This window comes from Eucyclogobius newberryi, unplaced genomic scaffold, assembly GCF_026437365.1.
Source record: "Eucyclogobius newberryi isolate DKJ021-1_F unplaced genomic scaffold, fEucNew1.0.hap1 SCAF_50, whole genome shotgun sequence".
NCBI classification, from domain to species: domain Eukaryota; kingdom Metazoa; phylum Chordata; class Actinopteri; order Gobiiformes; family Gobiidae; genus Eucyclogobius; species Eucyclogobius newberryi.
In genome coordinates, this window is record NW_027316168.1 from 597,336 (window position 1) to 614,692 (window position 17,357).

General features: G+C 45.3%; 63 non-coding genes across 63 annotated transcripts; all 63 read right to left on the bottom strand.

Annotated features, from left to right (window-relative positions):
* Window positions 1–121: 121 nt before the first annotated feature.
* Window positions 122–240, bottom strand: LOC140382083 (5S ribosomal RNA). The gene has a single exon (XR_011931539.1). It is a non-coding gene; the product is annotated as a 5S ribosomal RNA (ribosomal RNA).
* A 149-nt stretch (window positions 241–389) lies between these two features.
* Window positions 390–508, bottom strand: LOC140382084 (5S ribosomal RNA). The gene has a single exon (XR_011931540.1). It is a non-coding gene; the product is annotated as a 5S ribosomal RNA (ribosomal RNA).
* Window positions 509–676: 168 nt separating this feature from the next.
* LOC140382085 (5S ribosomal RNA) lies at window positions 677–795 on the bottom strand. Its single transcript, XR_011931541.1, has one exon. It is a non-coding gene; the product is annotated as a 5S ribosomal RNA (ribosomal RNA).
* Window positions 796–944: 149 nt separating this feature from the next.
* Window positions 945–1,063, bottom strand: LOC140382087 (5S ribosomal RNA). Its single transcript, XR_011931542.1, has one exon. It is a non-coding gene; the product is annotated as a 5S ribosomal RNA (ribosomal RNA).
* Window positions 1,064–1,211: 148 nt separating this feature from the next.
* On the bottom strand, window positions 1,212–1,330 carry LOC140382088 (5S ribosomal RNA). The gene has a single exon (XR_011931543.1). It is a non-coding gene; the product is annotated as a 5S ribosomal RNA (ribosomal RNA).
* A 159-nt stretch (window positions 1,331–1,489) lies between these two features.
* LOC140382089 (5S ribosomal RNA) lies at window positions 1,490–1,608 on the bottom strand. The gene has a single exon (XR_011931544.1). It is a non-coding gene; the product is annotated as a 5S ribosomal RNA (ribosomal RNA).
* A 149-nt stretch (window positions 1,609–1,757) lies between these two features.
* Window positions 1,758–1,876, bottom strand: LOC140382091 (5S ribosomal RNA). The gene has a single exon (XR_011931546.1). It is a non-coding gene; the product is annotated as a 5S ribosomal RNA (ribosomal RNA).
* Window positions 1,877–2,033: 157 nt separating this feature from the next.
* Window positions 2,034–2,152, bottom strand: LOC140382092 (5S ribosomal RNA). The gene has a single exon (XR_011931547.1). It is a non-coding gene; the product is annotated as a 5S ribosomal RNA (ribosomal RNA).
* A 149-nt stretch (window positions 2,153–2,301) lies between these two features.
* On the bottom strand, window positions 2,302–2,420 carry LOC140382093 (5S ribosomal RNA). The gene has a single exon (XR_011931548.1). It is a non-coding gene; the product is annotated as a 5S ribosomal RNA (ribosomal RNA).
* Window positions 2,421–2,569: 149 nt separating this feature from the next.
* Window positions 2,570–2,688, bottom strand: LOC140382094 (5S ribosomal RNA). Its single transcript, XR_011931549.1, has one exon. It is a non-coding gene; the product is annotated as a 5S ribosomal RNA (ribosomal RNA).
* Window positions 2,689–2,837: 149 nt separating this feature from the next.
* On the bottom strand, window positions 2,838–2,956 carry LOC140382095 (5S ribosomal RNA). The gene has a single exon (XR_011931550.1). It is a non-coding gene; the product is annotated as a 5S ribosomal RNA (ribosomal RNA).
* Window positions 2,957–3,124: 168 nt separating this feature from the next.
* On the bottom strand, window positions 3,125–3,243 carry LOC140382096 (5S ribosomal RNA). The gene has a single exon (XR_011931551.1). It is a non-coding gene; the product is annotated as a 5S ribosomal RNA (ribosomal RNA).
* Window positions 3,244–3,392: 149 nt separating this feature from the next.
* Window positions 3,393–3,511, bottom strand: LOC140382098 (5S ribosomal RNA). Its single transcript, XR_011931552.1, has one exon. It is a non-coding gene; the product is annotated as a 5S ribosomal RNA (ribosomal RNA).
* A 149-nt stretch (window positions 3,512–3,660) lies between these two features.
* LOC140382099 (5S ribosomal RNA) lies at window positions 3,661–3,779 on the bottom strand. Its single transcript, XR_011931553.1, has one exon. It is a non-coding gene; the product is annotated as a 5S ribosomal RNA (ribosomal RNA).
* A 169-nt stretch (window positions 3,780–3,948) lies between these two features.
* Window positions 3,949–4,067, bottom strand: LOC140382100 (5S ribosomal RNA). Its single transcript, XR_011931554.1, has one exon. It is a non-coding gene; the product is annotated as a 5S ribosomal RNA (ribosomal RNA).
* A 160-nt stretch (window positions 4,068–4,227) lies between these two features.
* LOC140382101 (5S ribosomal RNA) lies at window positions 4,228–4,346 on the bottom strand. The gene has a single exon (XR_011931555.1). It is a non-coding gene; the product is annotated as a 5S ribosomal RNA (ribosomal RNA).
* Window positions 4,347–4,506: 160 nt separating this feature from the next.
* On the bottom strand, window positions 4,507–4,625 carry LOC140382103 (5S ribosomal RNA). Its single transcript, XR_011931557.1, has one exon. It is a non-coding gene; the product is annotated as a 5S ribosomal RNA (ribosomal RNA).
* Window positions 4,626–4,784: 159 nt separating this feature from the next.
* On the bottom strand, window positions 4,785–4,903 carry LOC140382104 (5S ribosomal RNA). Its single transcript, XR_011931558.1, has one exon. It is a non-coding gene; the product is annotated as a 5S ribosomal RNA (ribosomal RNA).
* Window positions 4,904–5,063: 160 nt separating this feature from the next.
* On the bottom strand, window positions 5,064–5,182 carry LOC140382105 (5S ribosomal RNA). Its single transcript, XR_011931559.1, has one exon. It is a non-coding gene; the product is annotated as a 5S ribosomal RNA (ribosomal RNA).
* A 161-nt stretch (window positions 5,183–5,343) lies between these two features.
* LOC140382106 (5S ribosomal RNA) lies at window positions 5,344–5,462 on the bottom strand. Its single transcript, XR_011931560.1, has one exon. It is a non-coding gene; the product is annotated as a 5S ribosomal RNA (ribosomal RNA).
* Window positions 5,463–5,621: 159 nt separating this feature from the next.
* LOC140382107 (5S ribosomal RNA) lies at window positions 5,622–5,740 on the bottom strand. Its single transcript, XR_011931561.1, has one exon. It is a non-coding gene; the product is annotated as a 5S ribosomal RNA (ribosomal RNA).
* A 149-nt stretch (window positions 5,741–5,889) lies between these two features.
* On the bottom strand, window positions 5,890–6,008 carry LOC140382110 (5S ribosomal RNA). The gene has a single exon (XR_011931563.1). It is a non-coding gene; the product is annotated as a 5S ribosomal RNA (ribosomal RNA).
* A 170-nt stretch (window positions 6,009–6,178) lies between these two features.
* LOC140382111 (5S ribosomal RNA) lies at window positions 6,179–6,297 on the bottom strand. The gene has a single exon (XR_011931564.1). It is a non-coding gene; the product is annotated as a 5S ribosomal RNA (ribosomal RNA).
* Window positions 6,298–6,466: 169 nt separating this feature from the next.
* Window positions 6,467–6,585, bottom strand: LOC140382112 (5S ribosomal RNA). The gene has a single exon (XR_011931565.1). It is a non-coding gene; the product is annotated as a 5S ribosomal RNA (ribosomal RNA).
* A 149-nt stretch (window positions 6,586–6,734) lies between these two features.
* Window positions 6,735–6,853, bottom strand: LOC140382113 (5S ribosomal RNA). Its single transcript, XR_011931566.1, has one exon. It is a non-coding gene; the product is annotated as a 5S ribosomal RNA (ribosomal RNA).
* Window positions 6,854–7,002: 149 nt separating this feature from the next.
* LOC140382114 (5S ribosomal RNA) lies at window positions 7,003–7,121 on the bottom strand. Its single transcript, XR_011931567.1, has one exon. It is a non-coding gene; the product is annotated as a 5S ribosomal RNA (ribosomal RNA).
* A 170-nt stretch (window positions 7,122–7,291) lies between these two features.
* On the bottom strand, window positions 7,292–7,410 carry LOC140382116 (5S ribosomal RNA). Its single transcript, XR_011931569.1, has one exon. It is a non-coding gene; the product is annotated as a 5S ribosomal RNA (ribosomal RNA).
* A 169-nt stretch (window positions 7,411–7,579) lies between these two features.
* LOC140382117 (5S ribosomal RNA) lies at window positions 7,580–7,698 on the bottom strand. Its single transcript, XR_011931570.1, has one exon. It is a non-coding gene; the product is annotated as a 5S ribosomal RNA (ribosomal RNA).
* A 149-nt stretch (window positions 7,699–7,847) lies between these two features.
* On the bottom strand, window positions 7,848–7,966 carry LOC140382118 (5S ribosomal RNA). Its single transcript, XR_011931571.1, has one exon. It is a non-coding gene; the product is annotated as a 5S ribosomal RNA (ribosomal RNA).
* Window positions 7,967–8,115: 149 nt separating this feature from the next.
* On the bottom strand, window positions 8,116–8,234 carry LOC140382120 (5S ribosomal RNA). Its single transcript, XR_011931572.1, has one exon. It is a non-coding gene; the product is annotated as a 5S ribosomal RNA (ribosomal RNA).
* A 170-nt stretch (window positions 8,235–8,404) lies between these two features.
* On the bottom strand, window positions 8,405–8,523 carry LOC140382121 (5S ribosomal RNA). Its single transcript, XR_011931573.1, has one exon. It is a non-coding gene; the product is annotated as a 5S ribosomal RNA (ribosomal RNA).
* Window positions 8,524–8,692: 169 nt separating this feature from the next.
* On the bottom strand, window positions 8,693–8,811 carry LOC140382122 (5S ribosomal RNA). The gene has a single exon (XR_011931574.1). It is a non-coding gene; the product is annotated as a 5S ribosomal RNA (ribosomal RNA).
* A 149-nt stretch (window positions 8,812–8,960) lies between these two features.
* LOC140382123 (5S ribosomal RNA) lies at window positions 8,961–9,079 on the bottom strand. Its single transcript, XR_011931575.1, has one exon. It is a non-coding gene; the product is annotated as a 5S ribosomal RNA (ribosomal RNA).
* A 149-nt stretch (window positions 9,080–9,228) lies between these two features.
* On the bottom strand, window positions 9,229–9,347 carry LOC140382124 (5S ribosomal RNA). Its single transcript, XR_011931576.1, has one exon. It is a non-coding gene; the product is annotated as a 5S ribosomal RNA (ribosomal RNA).
* A 149-nt stretch (window positions 9,348–9,496) lies between these two features.
* LOC140382125 (5S ribosomal RNA) lies at window positions 9,497–9,615 on the bottom strand. The gene has a single exon (XR_011931577.1). It is a non-coding gene; the product is annotated as a 5S ribosomal RNA (ribosomal RNA).
* Window positions 9,616–9,784: 169 nt separating this feature from the next.
* LOC140382126 (5S ribosomal RNA) lies at window positions 9,785–9,903 on the bottom strand. Its single transcript, XR_011931578.1, has one exon. It is a non-coding gene; the product is annotated as a 5S ribosomal RNA (ribosomal RNA).
* A 160-nt stretch (window positions 9,904–10,063) lies between these two features.
* Window positions 10,064–10,182, bottom strand: LOC140382128 (5S ribosomal RNA). The gene has a single exon (XR_011931580.1). It is a non-coding gene; the product is annotated as a 5S ribosomal RNA (ribosomal RNA).
* Window positions 10,183–10,342: 160 nt separating this feature from the next.
* Window positions 10,343–10,461, bottom strand: LOC140382129 (5S ribosomal RNA). The gene has a single exon (XR_011931581.1). It is a non-coding gene; the product is annotated as a 5S ribosomal RNA (ribosomal RNA).
* Window positions 10,462–10,620: 159 nt separating this feature from the next.
* Window positions 10,621–10,739, bottom strand: LOC140382131 (5S ribosomal RNA). Its single transcript, XR_011931582.1, has one exon. It is a non-coding gene; the product is annotated as a 5S ribosomal RNA (ribosomal RNA).
* Window positions 10,740–10,899: 160 nt separating this feature from the next.
* On the bottom strand, window positions 10,900–11,018 carry LOC140382132 (5S ribosomal RNA). Its single transcript, XR_011931583.1, has one exon. It is a non-coding gene; the product is annotated as a 5S ribosomal RNA (ribosomal RNA).
* Window positions 11,019–11,178: 160 nt separating this feature from the next.
* Window positions 11,179–11,297, bottom strand: LOC140382133 (5S ribosomal RNA). The gene has a single exon (XR_011931584.1). It is a non-coding gene; the product is annotated as a 5S ribosomal RNA (ribosomal RNA).
* A 159-nt stretch (window positions 11,298–11,456) lies between these two features.
* On the bottom strand, window positions 11,457–11,575 carry LOC140382134 (5S ribosomal RNA). Its single transcript, XR_011931585.1, has one exon. It is a non-coding gene; the product is annotated as a 5S ribosomal RNA (ribosomal RNA).
* A 149-nt stretch (window positions 11,576–11,724) lies between these two features.
* On the bottom strand, window positions 11,725–11,843 carry LOC140382135 (5S ribosomal RNA). The gene has a single exon (XR_011931586.1). It is a non-coding gene; the product is annotated as a 5S ribosomal RNA (ribosomal RNA).
* Window positions 11,844–12,013: 170 nt separating this feature from the next.
* On the bottom strand, window positions 12,014–12,132 carry LOC140382136 (5S ribosomal RNA). The gene has a single exon (XR_011931587.1). It is a non-coding gene; the product is annotated as a 5S ribosomal RNA (ribosomal RNA).
* Window positions 12,133–12,301: 169 nt separating this feature from the next.
* Window positions 12,302–12,420, bottom strand: LOC140382137 (5S ribosomal RNA). Its single transcript, XR_011931588.1, has one exon. It is a non-coding gene; the product is annotated as a 5S ribosomal RNA (ribosomal RNA).
* A 149-nt stretch (window positions 12,421–12,569) lies between these two features.
* On the bottom strand, window positions 12,570–12,688 carry LOC140382138 (5S ribosomal RNA). Its single transcript, XR_011931589.1, has one exon. It is a non-coding gene; the product is annotated as a 5S ribosomal RNA (ribosomal RNA).
* A 149-nt stretch (window positions 12,689–12,837) lies between these two features.
* LOC140382140 (5S ribosomal RNA) lies at window positions 12,838–12,956 on the bottom strand. The gene has a single exon (XR_011931591.1). It is a non-coding gene; the product is annotated as a 5S ribosomal RNA (ribosomal RNA).
* A 170-nt stretch (window positions 12,957–13,126) lies between these two features.
* Window positions 13,127–13,245, bottom strand: LOC140382142 (5S ribosomal RNA). The gene has a single exon (XR_011931592.1). It is a non-coding gene; the product is annotated as a 5S ribosomal RNA (ribosomal RNA).
* Window positions 13,246–13,414: 169 nt separating this feature from the next.
* On the bottom strand, window positions 13,415–13,533 carry LOC140382143 (5S ribosomal RNA). Its single transcript, XR_011931593.1, has one exon. It is a non-coding gene; the product is annotated as a 5S ribosomal RNA (ribosomal RNA).
* A 149-nt stretch (window positions 13,534–13,682) lies between these two features.
* Window positions 13,683–13,801, bottom strand: LOC140382144 (5S ribosomal RNA). The gene has a single exon (XR_011931594.1). It is a non-coding gene; the product is annotated as a 5S ribosomal RNA (ribosomal RNA).
* Window positions 13,802–13,950: 149 nt separating this feature from the next.
* LOC140382145 (5S ribosomal RNA) lies at window positions 13,951–14,069 on the bottom strand. Its single transcript, XR_011931595.1, has one exon. It is a non-coding gene; the product is annotated as a 5S ribosomal RNA (ribosomal RNA).
* A 170-nt stretch (window positions 14,070–14,239) lies between these two features.
* LOC140382146 (5S ribosomal RNA) lies at window positions 14,240–14,358 on the bottom strand. Its single transcript, XR_011931596.1, has one exon. It is a non-coding gene; the product is annotated as a 5S ribosomal RNA (ribosomal RNA).
* A 169-nt stretch (window positions 14,359–14,527) lies between these two features.
* LOC140382147 (5S ribosomal RNA) lies at window positions 14,528–14,646 on the bottom strand. The gene has a single exon (XR_011931597.1). It is a non-coding gene; the product is annotated as a 5S ribosomal RNA (ribosomal RNA).
* A 154-nt stretch (window positions 14,647–14,800) lies between these two features.
* Window positions 14,801–14,919, bottom strand: LOC140382148 (5S ribosomal RNA). Its single transcript, XR_011931598.1, has one exon. It is a non-coding gene; the product is annotated as a 5S ribosomal RNA (ribosomal RNA).
* Window positions 14,920–15,065: 146 nt separating this feature from the next.
* Window positions 15,066–15,184, bottom strand: LOC140382149 (5S ribosomal RNA). Its single transcript, XR_011931599.1, has one exon. It is a non-coding gene; the product is annotated as a 5S ribosomal RNA (ribosomal RNA).
* Window positions 15,185–15,333: 149 nt separating this feature from the next.
* On the bottom strand, window positions 15,334–15,452 carry LOC140382150 (5S ribosomal RNA). The gene has a single exon (XR_011931600.1). It is a non-coding gene; the product is annotated as a 5S ribosomal RNA (ribosomal RNA).
* Window positions 15,453–15,601: 149 nt separating this feature from the next.
* LOC140382153 (5S ribosomal RNA) lies at window positions 15,602–15,720 on the bottom strand. Its single transcript, XR_011931602.1, has one exon. It is a non-coding gene; the product is annotated as a 5S ribosomal RNA (ribosomal RNA).
* Window positions 15,721–15,869: 149 nt separating this feature from the next.
* LOC140382154 (5S ribosomal RNA) lies at window positions 15,870–15,988 on the bottom strand. Its single transcript, XR_011931603.1, has one exon. It is a non-coding gene; the product is annotated as a 5S ribosomal RNA (ribosomal RNA).
* Window positions 15,989–16,140: 152 nt separating this feature from the next.
* LOC140382155 (5S ribosomal RNA) lies at window positions 16,141–16,259 on the bottom strand. The gene has a single exon (XR_011931604.1). It is a non-coding gene; the product is annotated as a 5S ribosomal RNA (ribosomal RNA).
* A 149-nt stretch (window positions 16,260–16,408) lies between these two features.
* LOC140382156 (5S ribosomal RNA) lies at window positions 16,409–16,527 on the bottom strand. The gene has a single exon (XR_011931605.1). It is a non-coding gene; the product is annotated as a 5S ribosomal RNA (ribosomal RNA).
* Window positions 16,528–16,677: 150 nt separating this feature from the next.
* Window positions 16,678–16,796, bottom strand: LOC140382157 (5S ribosomal RNA). The gene has a single exon (XR_011931606.1). It is a non-coding gene; the product is annotated as a 5S ribosomal RNA (ribosomal RNA).
* Window positions 16,797–16,945: 149 nt separating this feature from the next.
* LOC140382158 (5S ribosomal RNA) lies at window positions 16,946–17,064 on the bottom strand. Its single transcript, XR_011931607.1, has one exon. It is a non-coding gene; the product is annotated as a 5S ribosomal RNA (ribosomal RNA).
* Window positions 17,065–17,214: 150 nt separating this feature from the next.
* On the bottom strand, window positions 17,215–17,333 carry LOC140382159 (5S ribosomal RNA). The gene has a single exon (XR_011931608.1). It is a non-coding gene; the product is annotated as a 5S ribosomal RNA (ribosomal RNA).
* Between the last annotated feature and the right edge of the window lie 24 nt (window positions 17,334–17,357).

The following is a 17,357-nucleotide window of genomic DNA, read 5'->3' on the forward strand; positions in this document are numbered from 1 at the left end:
TTGCATCAAACACTGTCTTTTCGTGAAGAGTACCTTCACGCCACTTGCTCGGTCAAAATTGGGATATCTCAATGAAAAACTTCTTTTTTTTTTTTTTTTGACAGGTGAAAAAGTGTGAAAATGCTCACAGCACCTGGTATTCCCAGGCGGTCTCCCATCCAAGTACTAACCAGGCCCAACCCTGCTTGGCTTCCGAGATCAGACGAGATCGGGCTGGTCCAGGGTGGTATGGCCGTGAGCGAAATGTTCCAGGTCAAAACGGCCTTTTTTATATCAAACACTGTCTTTTCGTGAAGAGTACCTTCACGCCACTTGCTCGGTCAAAATTGGGATATCTCAATGAAAAACTTCTTTTTTTTTTTTTTTTGACAGGTGAAAAAGTGTGAAAATGCTCACAGCACCTGGTATTCCCAGGCGGTCTCCCATCCAAGTACTAACCAGGCCCAACCCTGCTTGGCTTCCGAGATCAGACGAGATCGGGCTGGTCCAGGGTGGTATGGCCGTGAGCGAAATGTTCCAGGTCAAAACTCGTATAAATTGCTTTTTTTGCATCAAACACTGTCTTTTCGTGAAGAGTACCTTCGCGCCACTTGCTCGGTCAAAATTGGGATATCTCAATGAAAAACTTCTTTTTTTTTTTTTTTTTTTTTTTTTGACAGGTGAAAAAGTGTGAAAATGCTCACAGCACCTGGTATTCCCAGGCGGTCTCCCATCCAAGTACTAACCAGGCCCAACCCTGCTTGGCTTCCGAGATCAGACGAGATCGGGCTGGTCCAGGGTGGTATGGCCGTGAGCGAAATGTTCCAGGTCAAAACGGCCTTTTTTATATCAAACACTGTCTTTTCGTGAAGAGTACCTTCACGCCACTTGCTCGGTCAAAATTGGGATATCTCAATGAAAAACTTCTTTTTTTTTTTTTTTTGACAGGTGAAAAAGTGTGAAAATGCTCACAGCACCTGGTATTCCCAGGCGGTCTCCCATCCAAGTACTAACCAGGCCCAACCCTGCTTGGCTTCCGAGATCAGACGAGATCGGGCTGGTCCAGGGTGGTATGGCCGTGAGCGAAATGTTCCAGGTCAAAACGGCCTTTTTTATATCAAACACTGTCTTTTCGTGAAGAGTACCTTCACGCCACTTGCTCGGTCAAAATTGGGATATCTCAATGAAAAACTTCTTTTTTTTTTTTTTTGACAGGTGAAAAAGTGTGAAAATGCTCACAGCACCTGGTATTCCCAGGCGGTCTCCCATCCAAGTACTAACCAGGCCCAACCCTGCTTGGCTTCCGAGATCAGACGAGATCGGGCTGGTCCAGGGTGGTATGGCCGTGAGCGAAATGTTCCAGGTCAAAACTCGTATAAATTGCTTTTTTTGCATCAAACACTGTCTTTTCGTGAAGAGTACCTTCACGCCACTTGCTCGGTCAAAATTGGGATATCTCAATGAAAAACTTCTTTTTTTTTTTTTTTTGACAGGTGAAAAAGTGTGAAAATGCTCACAGCACCTGGTATTCCCAGGCGGTCTCCCATCCAAGTACTAACCAGGCCCAACCCTGCTTGGCTTCCGAGATCAGACGAGATCGGGCTGGTCCAGGGTGGTATGGCCGTGAGCGAAATGTTCCAGGTCAAAACGGCCTTTTTTATATCAAACACTGTCTTTTCGTGAAGAGTACCTTCACGCCACTTGCTCGGTCAAAATTGGGATATCTCAATGAAAAACTTCTTTTTTTTTTTTTTTTGACAGGTGAAAAAGTGTGAAAATGCTCACAGCACCTGGTATTCCCAGGCGGTCTCCCATCCAAGTACTAACCAGGCCCAACCCTGCTTGGCTTCCGAGATCAGACGAGATCGGGCTGGTCCAGGGTGGTATGGCCGTGAGCGAAATGTTCCAGGTCAAAACGGCCTTTTTTATATCAAACACTGTCTTTTCGTGAAGAGTACCTTCACGCCACTTGCTCGGTCAAAATTGGGATATCTCAATGAAAAACTTCTTTTTTTTTTTTTTTTTTTTTTTTGACAGGTGAAAAAGTGTGAAAATGCTCACAGCACCTGGTATTCCCAGGCGGTCTCCCATCCAAGTACTAACCAGGCCCAACCCTGCTTGGCTTCCGAGATCAGACGAGATCGGGCTGGTCCAGGGTGGTATGGCCGTGAGCGAAATGTTCCAGGTCAAAACGGCCTTTTTTATATCAAACACTGTCTTTTCGTGAAGAGTACCTTCACGCCACTTGCTCGGTCAAAATTGGGATATCTCAATGAAAAACTTCTTTTTTTTTTTTTTTTGACAGGTGAAAAAGTGTGAAAATGCTCACAGCACCTGGTATTCCCAGGCGGTCTCCCATCCAAGTACTAACCAGGCCCAACCCTGCTTGGCTTCCGAGATCAGACGAGATCGGGCTGGTCCAGGGTGGTATGGCCGTGAGCGAAATGTTCCAGGTCAAAACGGCCTTTTTTATATCAAACACTGTCTTTTCGTGAAGAGTACCTTCACGCCACTTGCTCGGTCAAAATTGGGATATCTCAATGAAAAACTTCTTTTTTTTTTTTTTTTGACAGGTGAAAAAGTGTGAAAATGCTCACAGCACCTGGTATTCCCAGGCGGTCTCCCATCCAAGTACTAACCAGGCCCAACCCTGCTTGGCTTCCGAGATCAGACGAGATCGGGCTGGTCCAGGGTGGTATGGCCGTGAGCGAAATGTTCCAGGTCAAAACGGCCTTTTTTATATCAAACACTGTCTTTTCGTGAAGAGTACCTTCACGCCACTTGCTCGGTCAAAATTGGGATATCTCAATGAAAAACTTCTTTTTTTTTTTTTTTTGACAGGTGAAAAAGTGTGAAAATGCTCACAGCACCTGGTATTCCCAGGCGGTCTCCCATCCAAGTACTAACCAGGCCCAACCCTGCTTGGCTTCCGAGATCAGACGAGATCGGGCTGGTCCAGGGTGGTATGGCCGTGAGCGAAATGTTCCAGGTCAAAACTCGTATAAATTGCTTTTTTTGCATCAAACACTGTCTTTTCGTGAAGAGTACCTTCACGCCACTTGCTCGGTCAAAATTGGGATATCTCAATGAAAAACTTCTTTTTTTTTTTTTTTTTTTTTTTTTGACAGGTGAAAAAGTGTGAAAATGCTCACAGCACCTGGTATTCCCAGGCGGTCTCCCATCCAAGTACTAACCAGGCCCAACCCTGCTTGGCTTCCGAGATCAGACGAGATCGGGCTGGTCCAGGGTGGTATGGCCGTGAGCGAAATGTTCCAGGTCAAAACGGCCTTTTTTATATCAAACACTGTCTTTTCGTGAAGAGTACCTTCACGCCACTTGCTCGGTCAAAATTGGGATATCTCAATGAAAAACTTCTTTTTTTTTTTTTTTTGACAGGTGAAAAAGTGTGAAAATGCTCACAGCACCTGGTATTCCCAGGCGGTCTCCCATCCAAGTACTAACCAGGCCCAACCCTGCTTGGCTTCCGAGATCAGACGAGATCGGGCTGGTCCAGGGTGGTATGGCCGTGAGCGAAATGTTCCAGGTCAAAACGGCCTTTTTTATATCAAACACTGTCTTTTCGTGAAGAGTACCTTCACGCCACTTGCTCGGTCAAAATTGGGATATCTCAATGAAAAACTTCTTTTTTTTTTTTTTTTGACAGGTGAAAAAGTGTGAAAATGCTCACAGCACCTGGTATTCCCAGGCGGTCTCCCATCCAAGTACTAACCAGGCCCAACCCTGCTTGGCTTCCGAGATCAGACGAGATCGGGCTGGTCCAGGGTGGTATGGCCGTGAGCGAAATGTTCCAGGTCAAAACTCGTATAAATTGCTTTTTTTGCATCAAACACTGTCTTTTCGTGAAGAGTACCTTCACGCCACTTGCTCGGTCAAAATTGGGATATCTCAATGAAAAACTTCTTTTTTTTTTTTTTTTTTTTTTTTTTGACAGGTGAAAAAGTGTGAAAATGCTCACAGCACCTGGTATTCCCAGGCGGTCTCCCATCCAAGTACTAACCAGGCCCAACCCTGCTTGGCTTCCGAGATCAGACGAGATCGGGCTGGTCCAGGGTGGTATGGCCGTGAGCGAAATGTTCCAGGTCAAAACTCGTATAAATTGCTTTTTTTGCATCAAACACTGTCTTTTCGTGAAGAGTACCTTCACGCCACTTGCTCGGTCAAAATTGGGATATCTCAATGAAAAACTTCTTTTTTTTTTTTTTTTTGACAGGTGAAAAAGTGTGAAAATGCTCACAGCACCTGGTATTCCCAGGCGGTCTCCCATCCAAGTACTAACCAGGCCCAACCCTGCTTGGCTTCCGAGATCAGACGAGATCGGGCTGGTCCAGGGTGGTATGGCCGTGAGCGAAATGTTCCAGGTCAAAACGGCCTTTTTTATATCAAACACTGTCTTTTCGTGAAGAGTACCTTCACGCCACTTGCTCGGTCAAAATTGGGATATCTCAATGAAAAACTTCTTTTTTTTTATTTTTTTTTTTTTTTTTGACAGGTGAAAAAGTGTGAAAATGCTCACAGCACCTGGTATTCCCAGGCGGTCTCCCATCCAAGTACTAACCAGGCCCAACCCTGCTTGGCTTCCGAGATCAGACGAGATCGGGCTGGTCCAGGGTGGTATGGCCGTGAGCGAAATGTTCCAGGTCAAAACTCGTATAAATTGCTTTTTTTGCATCAAACACTGTCTTTTCGTGAAGAGTACCTTCACGCCACTTGCTCGGTCAAAATTGGGATATCTCAATGAAAAACTTCTTTTTTTTTTTTTTTTGACAGGTGAAAAAGTGTGAAAATGCTCACAGCACCTGGTATTCCCAGGCGGTCTCCCATCCAAGTACTAACCAGGCCCAACCCTGCTTGGCTTCCGAGATCAGACGAGATCGGGCTGGTCCAGGGTGGTATGGCCGTGAGCGAAATGTTCCAGGTCAAAACTCGTATAAATTGCTTTTTTTGCATCAAACACTGTCTTTTCGTGAAGAGTACCTTCACGCCACTTGCTCGGTCAAAATTGGGATATCTCAATGAAAAACTTCTTTTTTTTTTTTTTTTTGACAGGTGAAAAAGTGTGAAAATGCTCACAGCACCTGGTATTCCCAGGCGGTCTCCCATCCAAGTACTAACCAGGCCCAACCCTGCTTGGCTTCCGAGATCAGACGAGATCGGGCTGGTCCAGGGTGGTATGGCCGTGAGCGAAATGTTCCAGGTCAAAACGGCCTTTTTTATATCAAACACTGTCTTTTCGTGAAGAGTACCTTCACGCCACTTGCTCGGTCAAAATTGGGATATCTCAATGAAAAACTTCTTTTTTTTTATTTTTTTTTTTTTTTTTTGACAGGTGAAAAAGTGTGAAAATGCTCACAGCACCTGGTATTCCCAGGCGGTCTCCCATCCAAGTACTAACCAGGCCCAACCCTGCTTGGCTTCCGAGATCAGACGAGATCGGGCTGGTCCAGGGTGGTATGGCCGTGAGCGAAATGTTCCAGGTCAAAACTCGTATAAATTGCTTTTTTTGCATCAAACACTGTCTTTTCGTGAAGAGTACCTTCACGCCACTTGCTCGGTCAAAATTGGGATATCTCAATGAAAAACTTCTTTTTTTTTTTTTTTTGACAGGTGAAAAAGTGTGAAAATGCTCACAGCACCTGGTATTCCCAGGCGGTCTCCCATCCAAGTACTAACCAGGCCCAACCCTGCTTGGCTTCCGAGATCAGACGAGATCGGGCTGGTCCAGGGTGGTATGGCCGTGAGCGAAATGTTCCAGGTCAAAACGGCCTTTTTTATATCAAACACTGTCTTTTCGTGAAGAGTACCTTCACGCCACTTGCTCGGTCAAAATTGGGATATCTCAATGAAAAACTTCTTTTTTTTTTTTTTTTGACAGGTGAAAAAGTGTGAAAATGCTCACAGCACCTGGTATTCCCAGGCGGTCTCCCATCCAAGTACTAACCAGGCCCAACCCTGCTTGGCTTCCGAGATCAGACGAGATCGGGCTGGTCCAGGGTGGTATGGCCGTGAGCGAAATGTTCCAGGTCAAAACTCGTATAAATTGCTTTTTTTGCATCAAACACTGTCTTTTCGTGAAGAGTACCTTCACGCCACTTGCTCGGTCAAAATTGGGATATCTCAATGAAAAACTTCTTTTTTTTTTTTTTCTTTTTTTTTTTTGACAGGTGAAAAAGTGTGAAAATGCTCACAGCACCTGGTATTCCCAGGCGGTCTCCCATCCAAGTACTAACCAGGCCCAACCCTGCTTGGCTTCCGAGATCAGACGAGATCGGGCTGGTCCAGGGTGGTATGGCCGTGAGCGAAATGTTCCAGGTCAAAACTCGTATAAATTGCTTTTTTTGCATCAAACACTGTCTTTTCGTGAAGAGTACCTTCACGCCACTTGCTCGGTCAAAATTGGGATATCTCAATGAAAAACTTCTTTTTTTTTTTTTTTTTTTTTTTTTTGACAGGTGAAAAAGTGTGAAAATGCTCACAGCACCTGGTATTCCCAGGCGGTCTCCCATCCAAGTACTAACCAGGCCCAACCCTGCTTGGCTTCCGAGATCAGACGAGATCGGGCTGGTCCAGGGTGGTATGGCCGTGAGCGAAATGTTCCAGGTCAAAACGGCCTTTTTTATATCAAACACTGTCTTTTCGTGAAGAGTACCTTCACGCCACTTGCTCGGTCAAAATTGGGATATCTCAATGAAAAACTTCTTTTTTTTTTTTTTTTGACAGGTGAAAAAGTGTGAAAATGCTCACAGCACCTGGTATTCCCAGGCGGTCTCCCATCCAAGTACTAACCAGGCCCAACCCTGCTTGGCTTCCGAGATCAGACGAGATCGGGCTGGTCCAGGGTGGTATGGCCGTGAGCGAAATGTTCCAGGTCAAAACGGCCTTTTTTATATCAAACACTGTCTTTTCGTGAAGAGTACCTTCACGCCACTTGCTCGGTCAAAATTGGGATATCTCAATGAAAAACTTCTTTTTTTTTTTTTTTTGACAGGTGAAAAAGTGTGAAAATGCTCACAGCACCTGGTATTCCCAGGCGGTCTCCCATCCAAGTACTAACCAGGCCCAACCCTGCTTGGCTTCCGAGATCAGACGAGATCGGGCTGGTCCAGGGTGGTATGGCCGTGAGCGAAATGTTCCAGGTCAAAACTCGTATAAATTGCTTTTTTTGCATCAAACACTGTCTTTTCGTGAAGAGTACCTTCACGCCACTTGCTCGGTCAAAATTGGGATATCTCAATGAAAAACTTCTTTTTTTTTTTTTTCTTTTTTTTTTTTGACAGGTGAAAAAGTGTGAAAATGCTCACAGCACCTGGTATTCCCAGGCGGTCTCCCATCCAAGTACTAACCAGGCCCAACCCTGCTTGGCTTCCGAGATCAGACGAGATCGGGCTGGTCCAGGGTGGTATGGCCGTGAGCGAAATGTTCCAGGTCAAAACTCGTATAAATTGCTTTTTTTGCATCAAACACTGTCTTTTCGTGAAGAGTACCTTCACGCCACTTGCTCGGTCAAAATTGGGATATCTCAATGAAAAACTTCTTTTTTTTTTTTTTTTTTTTTTTTTTGACAGGTGAAAAAGTGTGAAAATGCTCACAGCACCTGGTATTCCCAGGCGGTCTCCCATCCAAGTACTAACCAGGCCCAACCCTGCTTGGCTTCCGAGATCAGACGAGATCGGGCTGGTCCAGGGTGGTATGGCCGTGAGCGAAATGTTCCAGCTCAAAACGGCCTTTTTTATATCAAACACTGTCTTTTCGTGAAGAGTACCTTCACGCCACTTGCTCGGTCAAAATTGGGATATCTCAATGAAAAACTTCTTTTTTTTTTTTTTTTGACAGGTGAAAAAGTGTGAAAATGCTCACAGCACCTGGTATTCCCAGGCGGTCTCCCATCCAAGTACTAACCAGGCCCAACCCTGCTTGGCTTCCGAGATCAGACGAGATCGGGCTGGTCCAGGGTGGTATGGCCGTGAGCGAAATGTTCCAGGTCAAAACGGCCTTTTTTATATCAAACACTGTCTTTTCGTGAAGAGTACCTTCACGCCACTTGCTCGGTCAAAATTGGGATATCTCAATGAAAAACTTCTTTTTTTTTTTTTTTTGACAGGTGAAAAAGTGTGAAAATGCTCACAGCACCTGGTATTCCCAGGCGGTCTCCCATCCAAGTACTAACCAGGCCCAACCCTGCTTGGCTTCCGAGATCAGACGAGATCGGGCTGGTCCAGGGTGGTATGGCCGTGAGCGAAATGTTCCAGGTCAAAACTCGTATAAATTGCTTTTTTTGCATCAAACACTGTCTTTTCGTGAAGAGTACCTTCACGCCACTTGCTCGGTCAAAATTGGGATATCTCAATGAAAAACTTCTTTTTTTTTTTTTTCTTTTTTTTTTTTGACAGGTGAAAAAGTGTGAAAATGCTCACAGCACCTGGTATTCCCAGGCGGTCTCCCATCCAAGTACTAACCAGGCCCAACCCTGCTTGGCTTCCGAGATCAGACGAGATCGGGCTGGTCCAGGGTGGTATGGCCGTGAGCGAAATGTTCCAGGTCAAAACTCGTATAAATTGCTTTTTTTGCATCAAACACTGTCTTTTCGTGAAGAGTACCTTCACGCCACTTGCTCGGTCAAAATTGGGATATCTCAATGAAAAACTTCTTTTTTTTTTTTTTTTTTTTTTTTTTGACAGGTGAAAAAGTGTGAAAATGCTCACAGCACCTGGTATTCCCAGGCGGTCTCCCATCCAAGTACTAACCAGGCCCAACCCTGCTTGGCTTCCGAGATCAGACGAGATCGGGCTGGTCCAGGGTGGTATGGCCGTGAGCGAAATGTTCCAGCTCAAAACGGCCTTTTTTATATCAAACACTGTCTTTTCGTGAAGAGTACCTTCACGCCACTTGCTCGGTCAAAATTGGGATATCTCAATGAAAAACTTCTTTTTTTTTTTTTTTTGACAGGTGAAAAAGTGTGAAAATGCTCACAGCACCTGGTATTCCCAGGCGGTCTCCCATCCAAGTACTAACCAGGCCCAACCCTGCTTGGCTTCCGAGATCAGACGAGATCGGGCTGGTCCAGGGTGGTATGGCCGTGAGCGAAATGTTCCAGGTCAAAACGGCCTTTTTTATATCAAACACTGTCTTTTCGTGAAGAGTACCTTCACGCCACTTGCTCGGTCAAAATTGGGATATCTCAATGAAAAACTTCTTTTTTTTTTTTTTTTGACAGGTGAAAAAGTGTGAAAATGCTCACAGCACCTGGTATTCCCAGGCGGTCTCCCATCCAAGTACTAACCAGGCCCAACCCTGCTTGGCTTCCGAGATCAGACGAGATCGGGCTGGTCCAGGGTGGTATGGCCGTGAGCGAAATGTTCCAGGTCAAAACGGCCTTTTTTATATCAAACACTGTCTTTTCGTGAAGAGTACCTTCACGCCACTTGCTCGGTCAAAATTGGGATATCTCAATGAAAAACTTCTTTTTTTTTTTTTTTTGACAGGTGAAAAAGTGTGAAAATGCTCACAGCACCTGGTATTCCCAGGCGGTCTCCCATCCAAGTACTAACCAGGCCCAACCCTGCTTGGCTTCCGAGATCAGACGAGATCGGGCTGGTCCAGGGTGGTATGGCCGTGAGCGAAATGTTCCAGGTCAAAACTCGTATAAATTGCTTTTTTTGCATCAAACACTGTCTTTTCGTGAAGAGTACCTTCACGCCACTTGCTCGGTCAAAATTGGGATATCTCAATGAAAAACTTCTTTTTTTTTTTTTTTTTTTTTTTTTTGACAGGTGAAAAAGTGTGAAAATGCTCACAGCACCTGGTATTCCCAGGCGGTCTCCCATCCAAGTACTAACCAGGCCCAACCCTGCTTGGCTTCCGAGATCAGACGAGATCGGGCTGGTCCAGGGTGGTATGGCCGTGAGCGAAATGTTCCAGGTCAAAACTCGTATAAATTGCTTTTTTTGCATCAAACACTGTCTTTTCGTGAAGAGTACCTTCACGCCACTTGCTCGGTCAAAATTGGGATATCTCAATGAAAAACTTCTTTTTTTTTTTTTTTTTGACAGGTGAAAAAGTGTGAAAATGCTCACAGCACCTGGTATTCCCAGGCGGTCTCCCATCCAAGTACTAACCAGGCCCAACCCTGCTTGGCTTCCGAGATCAGACGAGATCGGGCTGGTCCAGGGTGGTATGGCCGTGAGCGAAATGTTCCAGGTCAAAACGGCCTTTTTTATATCAAACACTGTCTTTTCGTGAAGAGTACCTTCACGCCACTTGCTCGGTCAAAATTGGGATATCTCAATGAAAAACTTCTTTTTTTTTATTTTTTTTTTTTTTTTTGACAGGTGAAAAAGTGTGAAAATGCTCACAGCACCTGGTATTCCCAGGCGGTCTCCCATCCAAGTACTAACCAGGCCCAACCCTGCTTGGCTTCCGAGATCAGACGAGATCGGGCTGGTCCAGGGTGGTATGGCCGTGAGCGAAATGTTCCAGGTCAAAACTCGTATAAATTGCTTTTTTTGCATCAAACACTGTCTTTTCGTGAAGAGTACCTTCACGCCACTTGCTCGGTCAAAATTGGGATATCTCAATGAAAAACTTCTTTTTTTTTTTTTTTTGACAGGTGAAAAAGTGTGAAAATGCTCACAGCACCTGGTATTCCCAGGCGGTCTCCCATCCAAGTACTAACCAGGCCCAACCCTGCTTGGCTTCCGAGATCAGACGAGATCGGGCTGGTCCAGGGTGGTATGGCCGTGAGCGAAATGTTCCAGGTCAAAACTCGTATAAATTGCTTTTTTTGCATCAAACACTGTCTTTTCGTGAAGAGTACCTTCACGCCACTTGCTCGGTCAAAATTGGGATATCTCAATGAAAAACTTCTTTTTTTTTTTTTTTTTGACAGGTGAAAAAGTGTGAAAATGCTCACAGCACCTGGTATTCCCAGGCGGTCTCCCATCCAAGTACTAACCAGGCCCAACCCTGCTTGGCTTCCGAGATCAGACGAGATCGGGCTGGTCCAGGGTGGTATGGCCGTGAGCGAAATGTTCCAGGTCAAAACGGCCTTTTTTATATCAAACACTGTCTTTTCGTGAAGAGTACCTTCACGCCACTTGCTCGGTCAAAATTGGGATATCTCAATGAAAAACTTCTTTTTTTTTATTTTTTTTTTTTTTTTTGACAGGTGAAAAAGTGTGAAAATGCTCACAGCACCTGGTATTCCCAGGCGGTCTCCCATCCAAGTACTAACCAGGCCCAACCCTGCTTGGCTTCCGAGATCAGACGAGATCGGGCTGGTCCAGGGTGGTATGGCCGTGAGCGAAATGTTCCAGGTCAAAACTCGTATAAATTGCTTTTTTTGCATCAAACACTGTCTTTTCGTGAAGAGTACCTTCACGCCACTTGCTCGGTCAAAATTGGGATATCTCAATGAAAAACTTCTTTTTTTTTTTTTTTTGACAGGTGAAAAAGTGTGAAAATGCTCACAGCACCTGGTATTCCCAGGCGGTCTCCCATCCAAGTACTAACCAGGCCCAACCCTGCTTGGCTTCCGAGATCAGACGAGATCGGGCTGGTCCAGGGTGGTATGGCCGTGAGCGAAATGTTCCAGGTCAAAACGGCCTTTTTTATATCAAACACTGTCTTTTCGTGAAGAGTACCTTCACGCCACTTGCTCGGTCAAAATTGGGATATCTCAATGAAAAACTTCTTTTTTTTTTTTTTTTGACAGGTGAAAAAGTGTGAAAATGCTCACAGCACCTGGTATTCCCAGGCGGTCTCCCATCCAAGTACTAACCAGGCCCAACCCTGCTTGGCTTCCGAGATCAGACGAGATCGGGCTGGTCCAGGGTGGTATGGCCGTGAGCGAAATGTTCCAGGTCAAAACTCGTATAAATTGCTTTTTTTGCATCAAACACTGTCTTTTCGTGAAGAGTACCTTCACGCCACTTGCTCGGTCAAAATTGGGATATCTCAATGAAAAACTTCTTTTTTTTTTTTTTCTTTTTTTTTTTTGACAGGTGAAAAAGTGTGAAAATGCTCACAGCACCTGGTATTCCCAGGCGGTCTCCCATCCAAGTACTAACCAGGCCCAACCCTGCTTGGCTTCCGAGATCAGACGAGATCGGGCTGGTCCAGGGTGGTATGGCCGTGAGCGAAATGTTCCAGGTCAAAACTCGTATAAATTGCTTTTTTTGCATCAAACACTGTCTTTTCGTGAAGAGTACCTTCACGCCACTTGCTCGGTCAAAATTGGGATATCTCAATGAAAAACTTCTTTTTTTTTTTTTTTTTTTTTTTTTTGACAGGTGAAAAAGTGTGAAAATGCTCACAGCACCTGGTATTCCCAGGCGGTCTCCCATCCAAGTACTAACCAGGCCCAACCCTGCTTGGCTTCCGAGATCAGACGAGATCGGGCTGGTCCAGGGTGGTATGGCCGTGAGCGAAATGTTCCAGGTCAAAACGGCCTTTTTTATATCAAACACTGTCTTTTCGTGAAGAGTACCTTCACGCCACTTGCTCGGTCAAAATTGGGATATCTCAATGAAAAACTTCTTTTTTTTTTTTTTTTGACAGGTGAAAAAGTGTGAAAATGCTCACAGCACCTGGTATTCCCAGGCGGTCTCCCATCCAAGTACTAACCAGGCCCAACCCTGCTTGGCTTCCGAGATCAGACGAGATCGGGCTGGTCCAGGGTGGTATGGCCGTGAGCGAAATGTTCCAGGTCAAAACGGCCTTTTTTATATCAAACACTGTCTTTTCGTGAAGAGTACCTTCACGCCACTTGCTCGGTCAAAATTGGGATATCTCAATGAAAAACTTCTTTTTTTTTTTTTTTTGACAGGTGAAAAAGTGTGAAAATGCTCACAGCACCTGGTATTCCCAGGCGGTCTCCCATCCAAGTACTAACCAGGCCCAACCCTGCTTGGCTTCCGAGATCAGACGAGATCGGGCTGGTCCAGGGTGGTATGGCCGTGAGCGAAATGTTCCAGGTCAAAACTCGTATAAATTGCTTTTTTTGCATCAAACACTGTCTTTTCGTGAAGAGTACCTTCACGCCACTTGCTCGGTCAAAATTGGGATATCTCAATGAAAAACTTCTTTTTTTTTTTTTTCTTTTTTTTTTTTGACAGGTGAAAAAGTGTGAAAATGCTCACAGCACCTGGTATTCCCAGGCGGTCTCCCATCCAAGTACTAACCAGGCCCAACCCTGCTTGGCTTCCGAGATCAGACGAGATCGGGCTGGTCCAGGGTGGTATGGCCGTGAGCGAAATGTTCCAGGTCAAAACTCGTATAAATTGCTTTTTTTGCATCAAACACTGTCTTTTCGTGAAGAGTACCTTCACGCCACTTGCTCGGTCAAAATTGGGATATCTCAATGAAAAACTTCTTTTTTTTTTTTTTTTTTTTTTTTTTGACAGGTGAAAAAGTGTGAAAATGCTCACAGCACCTGGTATTCCCAGGCGGTCTCCCATCCAAGTACTAACCAGGCCCAACCCTGCTTGGCTTCCGAGATCAGACGAGATCGGGCTGGTCCAGGGTGGTATGGCCGTGAGCGAAATGTTCCAGCTCAAAACGGCCTTTTTTATATCAAACACTGTCTTTTCGTGAAGAGTACCTTCACGCCACTTGCTCGGTCAAAATTGGGATATCTCAATGAAAAACTTCTTTTTTTTTTTTTTTTGACAGGTGAAAAAGTGTGAAAATGCTCACAGCACCTGGTATTCCCAGGCGGTCTCCCATCCAAGTACTAACCAGGCCCAACCCTGCTTGGCTTCCGAGATCAGACGAGATCGGGCTGGTCCAGGGTGGTATGGCCGTGAGCGAAATGTTCCAGGTCAAAACGGCCTTTTTTATATCAAACACTGTCTTTTCGTGAAGAGTACCTTCACGCCACTTGCTCGGTCAAAATTGGGATATCTCAATGAAAAACTTCTTTTTTTTTTTTTTTTGACAGGTGAAAAAGTGTGAAAATGCTCACAGCACCTGGTATTCCCAGGCGGTCTCCCATCCAAGTACTAACCAGGCCCAACCCTGCTTGGCTTCCGAGATCAGACGAGATCGGGCTGGTCCAGGGTGGTATGGCCGTGAGCGAAATGTTCCAGGTCAAAACTCGTATAAATTGCTTTTTTTGCATCAAACACTGTCTTTTCGTGAAGAGTACCTTCACGCCACTTGCTCGGTCAAAATTGGGATATCTCAATGAAAAACTTCTTTTTTTTTTTTTTCTTTTTTTTTTTTGACAGGTGAAAAAGTGTGAAAATGCTCACAGCACCTGGTATTCCCAGGCGGTCTCCCATCCAAGTACTAACCAGGCCCAACCCTGCTTGGCTTCCGAGATCAGACGAGATCGGGCTGGTCCAGGGTGGTATGGCCGTGAGCGAAATGTTCCAGGTCAAAACTCGTATAAATTGCTTTTTTTGCATCAAACACTGTCTTTTCGTGAAGAGTACCTTCACGCCACTTGCTCGGTCAAAATTGGGATATCGGATATCTCAATGAAAAACTTCTTTTTTTTTTTTTTTTTTTTGACAGGTGAAAAAGTGAAAAATGCTCACAGCACCTGGTATTCCCAGGCGGTCTCCCATCCAAGTACTAACCAGGCCCAACCCTGCTTGGCTTCCGAGATCAGACGAGATCGGGCTGGTCCAGGGTGGTATGGCCGTGAGCGAAATGTTCCAGCTCGTATAAATTGCTTTTTTTGCATCAAACACTGTCTTTTCGTGAAGAGTACCTTCACGCCACTTGCTCGGTCAAAATTGGGATATCTCAATGAAAAACTTCTTTTTTTTTTTTTTTTTTGACAGGTGAAAAAGTGTGAAAATGCTCACAGCACCTGGTATTCCCAGGCGGTCTCCCATCCAAGTACTAACCAGGCCCAACCCTGCTTGGCTTCCGAGATCAGACGAGATCGGGCTGGTCCAGGGTGGTATGGCCGTGAGCGAAATGTTCCAGGTCAAAACGGCCTTTTTTATATCAAACACTGTCTTTTCGTGAAGAGTACCTTCACACTTGCTCGGTCAAAATTGGGATATCTCAATGAAAAACTTCTTTTTTTTTTTTTTTTGACAGGTGAAAAAGTGTGAAAATGCTCACAGCACCTGGTATTCCCAGGCGGTCTCCCATCCAAGTACTAACCAGGCCCAACCCTGCTTGGCTTCCGAGATCAGACGAGATCGGGCTGGTCCAGGGTGGTATGGCCGTGAGCGAAATGTTCCAGGTCAAAACGGCCTTTTTTATATCAAACACTGTCTTTTCGTGAAGAGTACCTTCACGCCACTTGCTCGGTCAAAATTGGGATATCTCAATGAAAAACTTCTTTTTTTTTTTTTTTTGACAGGTGAAAAAGTGTGAAAATGCTCACAGCACCTGGTATTCCCAGGCGGTCTCCCATCCAAGTACTAACCAGGCCCAACCCTGCTTGGCTTCCGAGATCAGACGAGATCGGGCTGGTCCAGGGTGGTATGGCCGTGAGCGAAATGTTCCAGGTCAAAACGGCCTTTTTTATATCAAACACTGTCTTTTCGTGAAGAGTACCTTCACGCCACTTGCTCGGTCAAAATTGGGATATCTCAATGAAAAACTTCTTTTTTTTTTTTTTTTGACAGGTGAAAAAGTGTGAAAATGCTCACAGCACCTGGTATTCCCAGGCGGTCTCCCATCCAAGTACTAACCAGGCCCAACCCTGCTTGGCTTCCGAGATCAGACGAGATCGGGCTGGTCCAGGGTGGTATGGCCGTGAGCGAAATGTTCCAGGTCAAAACGGCCTTTTTTATATCAAACACTGTCTTTTCGTGAAGAGTACCTTCACGCCACTTGCTCGGTCAAAATTGGGATATCTCAATGAAAAACTTCTTTTTTTTTTTTTTTTGACAGGTGAAAAAGTGTGAAAATGCTCACAGCACCTGGTATTCCCAGGCGGTCTCCCATCCAAGTACTAACCAGGCCCAACCCTGCTTGGCTTCCGAGATCAGACGAGATCGGGCTGGTCCAGGGTGGTATGGCCGTGAGCGAAATGTTCCAGGTCAAAACGGCCTTTTTTATATCAAACACTGTCTTTTCGTGAAGAGTACCTTCACGCCACTTGCTCGGTCAAAATTGGGATATCTCAAACTTCTTTTTTTTTTTTTTTTTTTTTTTTTGACAGGTGAAAAAGTGTGAAAATGCTCACAGCACCTGGTATTCCCAGGCGGTCTCCCATCCAAGTACTAACCAGGCCCAACCCTGCTTGGCTTCCGAGATCAGACGAGATCGGGCTGGTCCAGGGTGGTATGGCCGTGAGCGAAATGTTCCAGGTCAAAACGGCCTTTTTTATATCAAACACTGTCTTTTCGTGAAGAGTACCTTCACGCCACTTGCTCGGTCAAAATTGGGATATCTCAATGAAAAACTTCTTTTTTTTTTTTTTTTGACAGGTGAAAAAGTGTGAAAATGCTCACAGCACCTGGTATTCCCAGGCGGTCTCCCATCCAAGTACTAACCAGGCCCAACCCTGCTTGGCTTCCGAGATCAGACGAGATCGGGCTGGTCCAGGGTGGTATGGCCGTGAGCGAAATGTTCCAGGTCAAAACGGCCTTTTTTATATCAAACACTGTCTTTTCGTGAAGAGTACCTTCACGCCACTTGCTCGGTCAAAATTGGGATATCTCAATGAAAAACTTCTTTTTTTTTTTTTTTTTGACAGGTGAAAAAGTGTGAAAATGCTCACAGCACCTGGTATTCCCAGGCGGTCTCCCATCCAAGTACTAACCAGGCCCAACCCTGCTTGGCTTCCGAGATCAGACGAGATCGGGCTGGTCCAGGGTGGTATGGCCGTGAGCGAAATGTTCCAGGTCAAAACGGCCTTTTTTATATCAAACACTGTCTTTTCGTGAAGAGTACCTTCACGCCACTTGCTCGGTCAAAATTGGGATATCTCAATGAAAAACTTCTTTTTTTTTTTTTTTTGACAGGTGAAAAAGTGTGAAAATGCTCACAGCACCTGGTATTCCCAGGCGGTCTCCCATCCAAGTACTAACCAGGCCCAACCCTGCTTGGCTTCCGAGATCAGACGAGATCGGGCTGGTCCAGGGTGGTATGGCCGTGAGCGAAATGTTCCAGGTCAAAACGGCCTTTTTTATATCAAACACTGTCTTTTCGTGAAGAGTACCTTCACGCCACTTGCTCGGTCAAAATTGGGATATCTCAATGAAAAACTTCTTTTTTTTTTTTTTTTTGACAGGTGAAAAAGTGTGAAAATGCTCACAGCACCTGGTATTCCCAGGCGGTCTCCCATCCAAGTACTAACCAGGCCCAACCCTGCTTGGCTTCCGAGATCAGACGAGATCGGGCTGGTCCAGGGTGGTATGGCCGTGAGCGAAATGTTCCAGGTCAAAACGGCC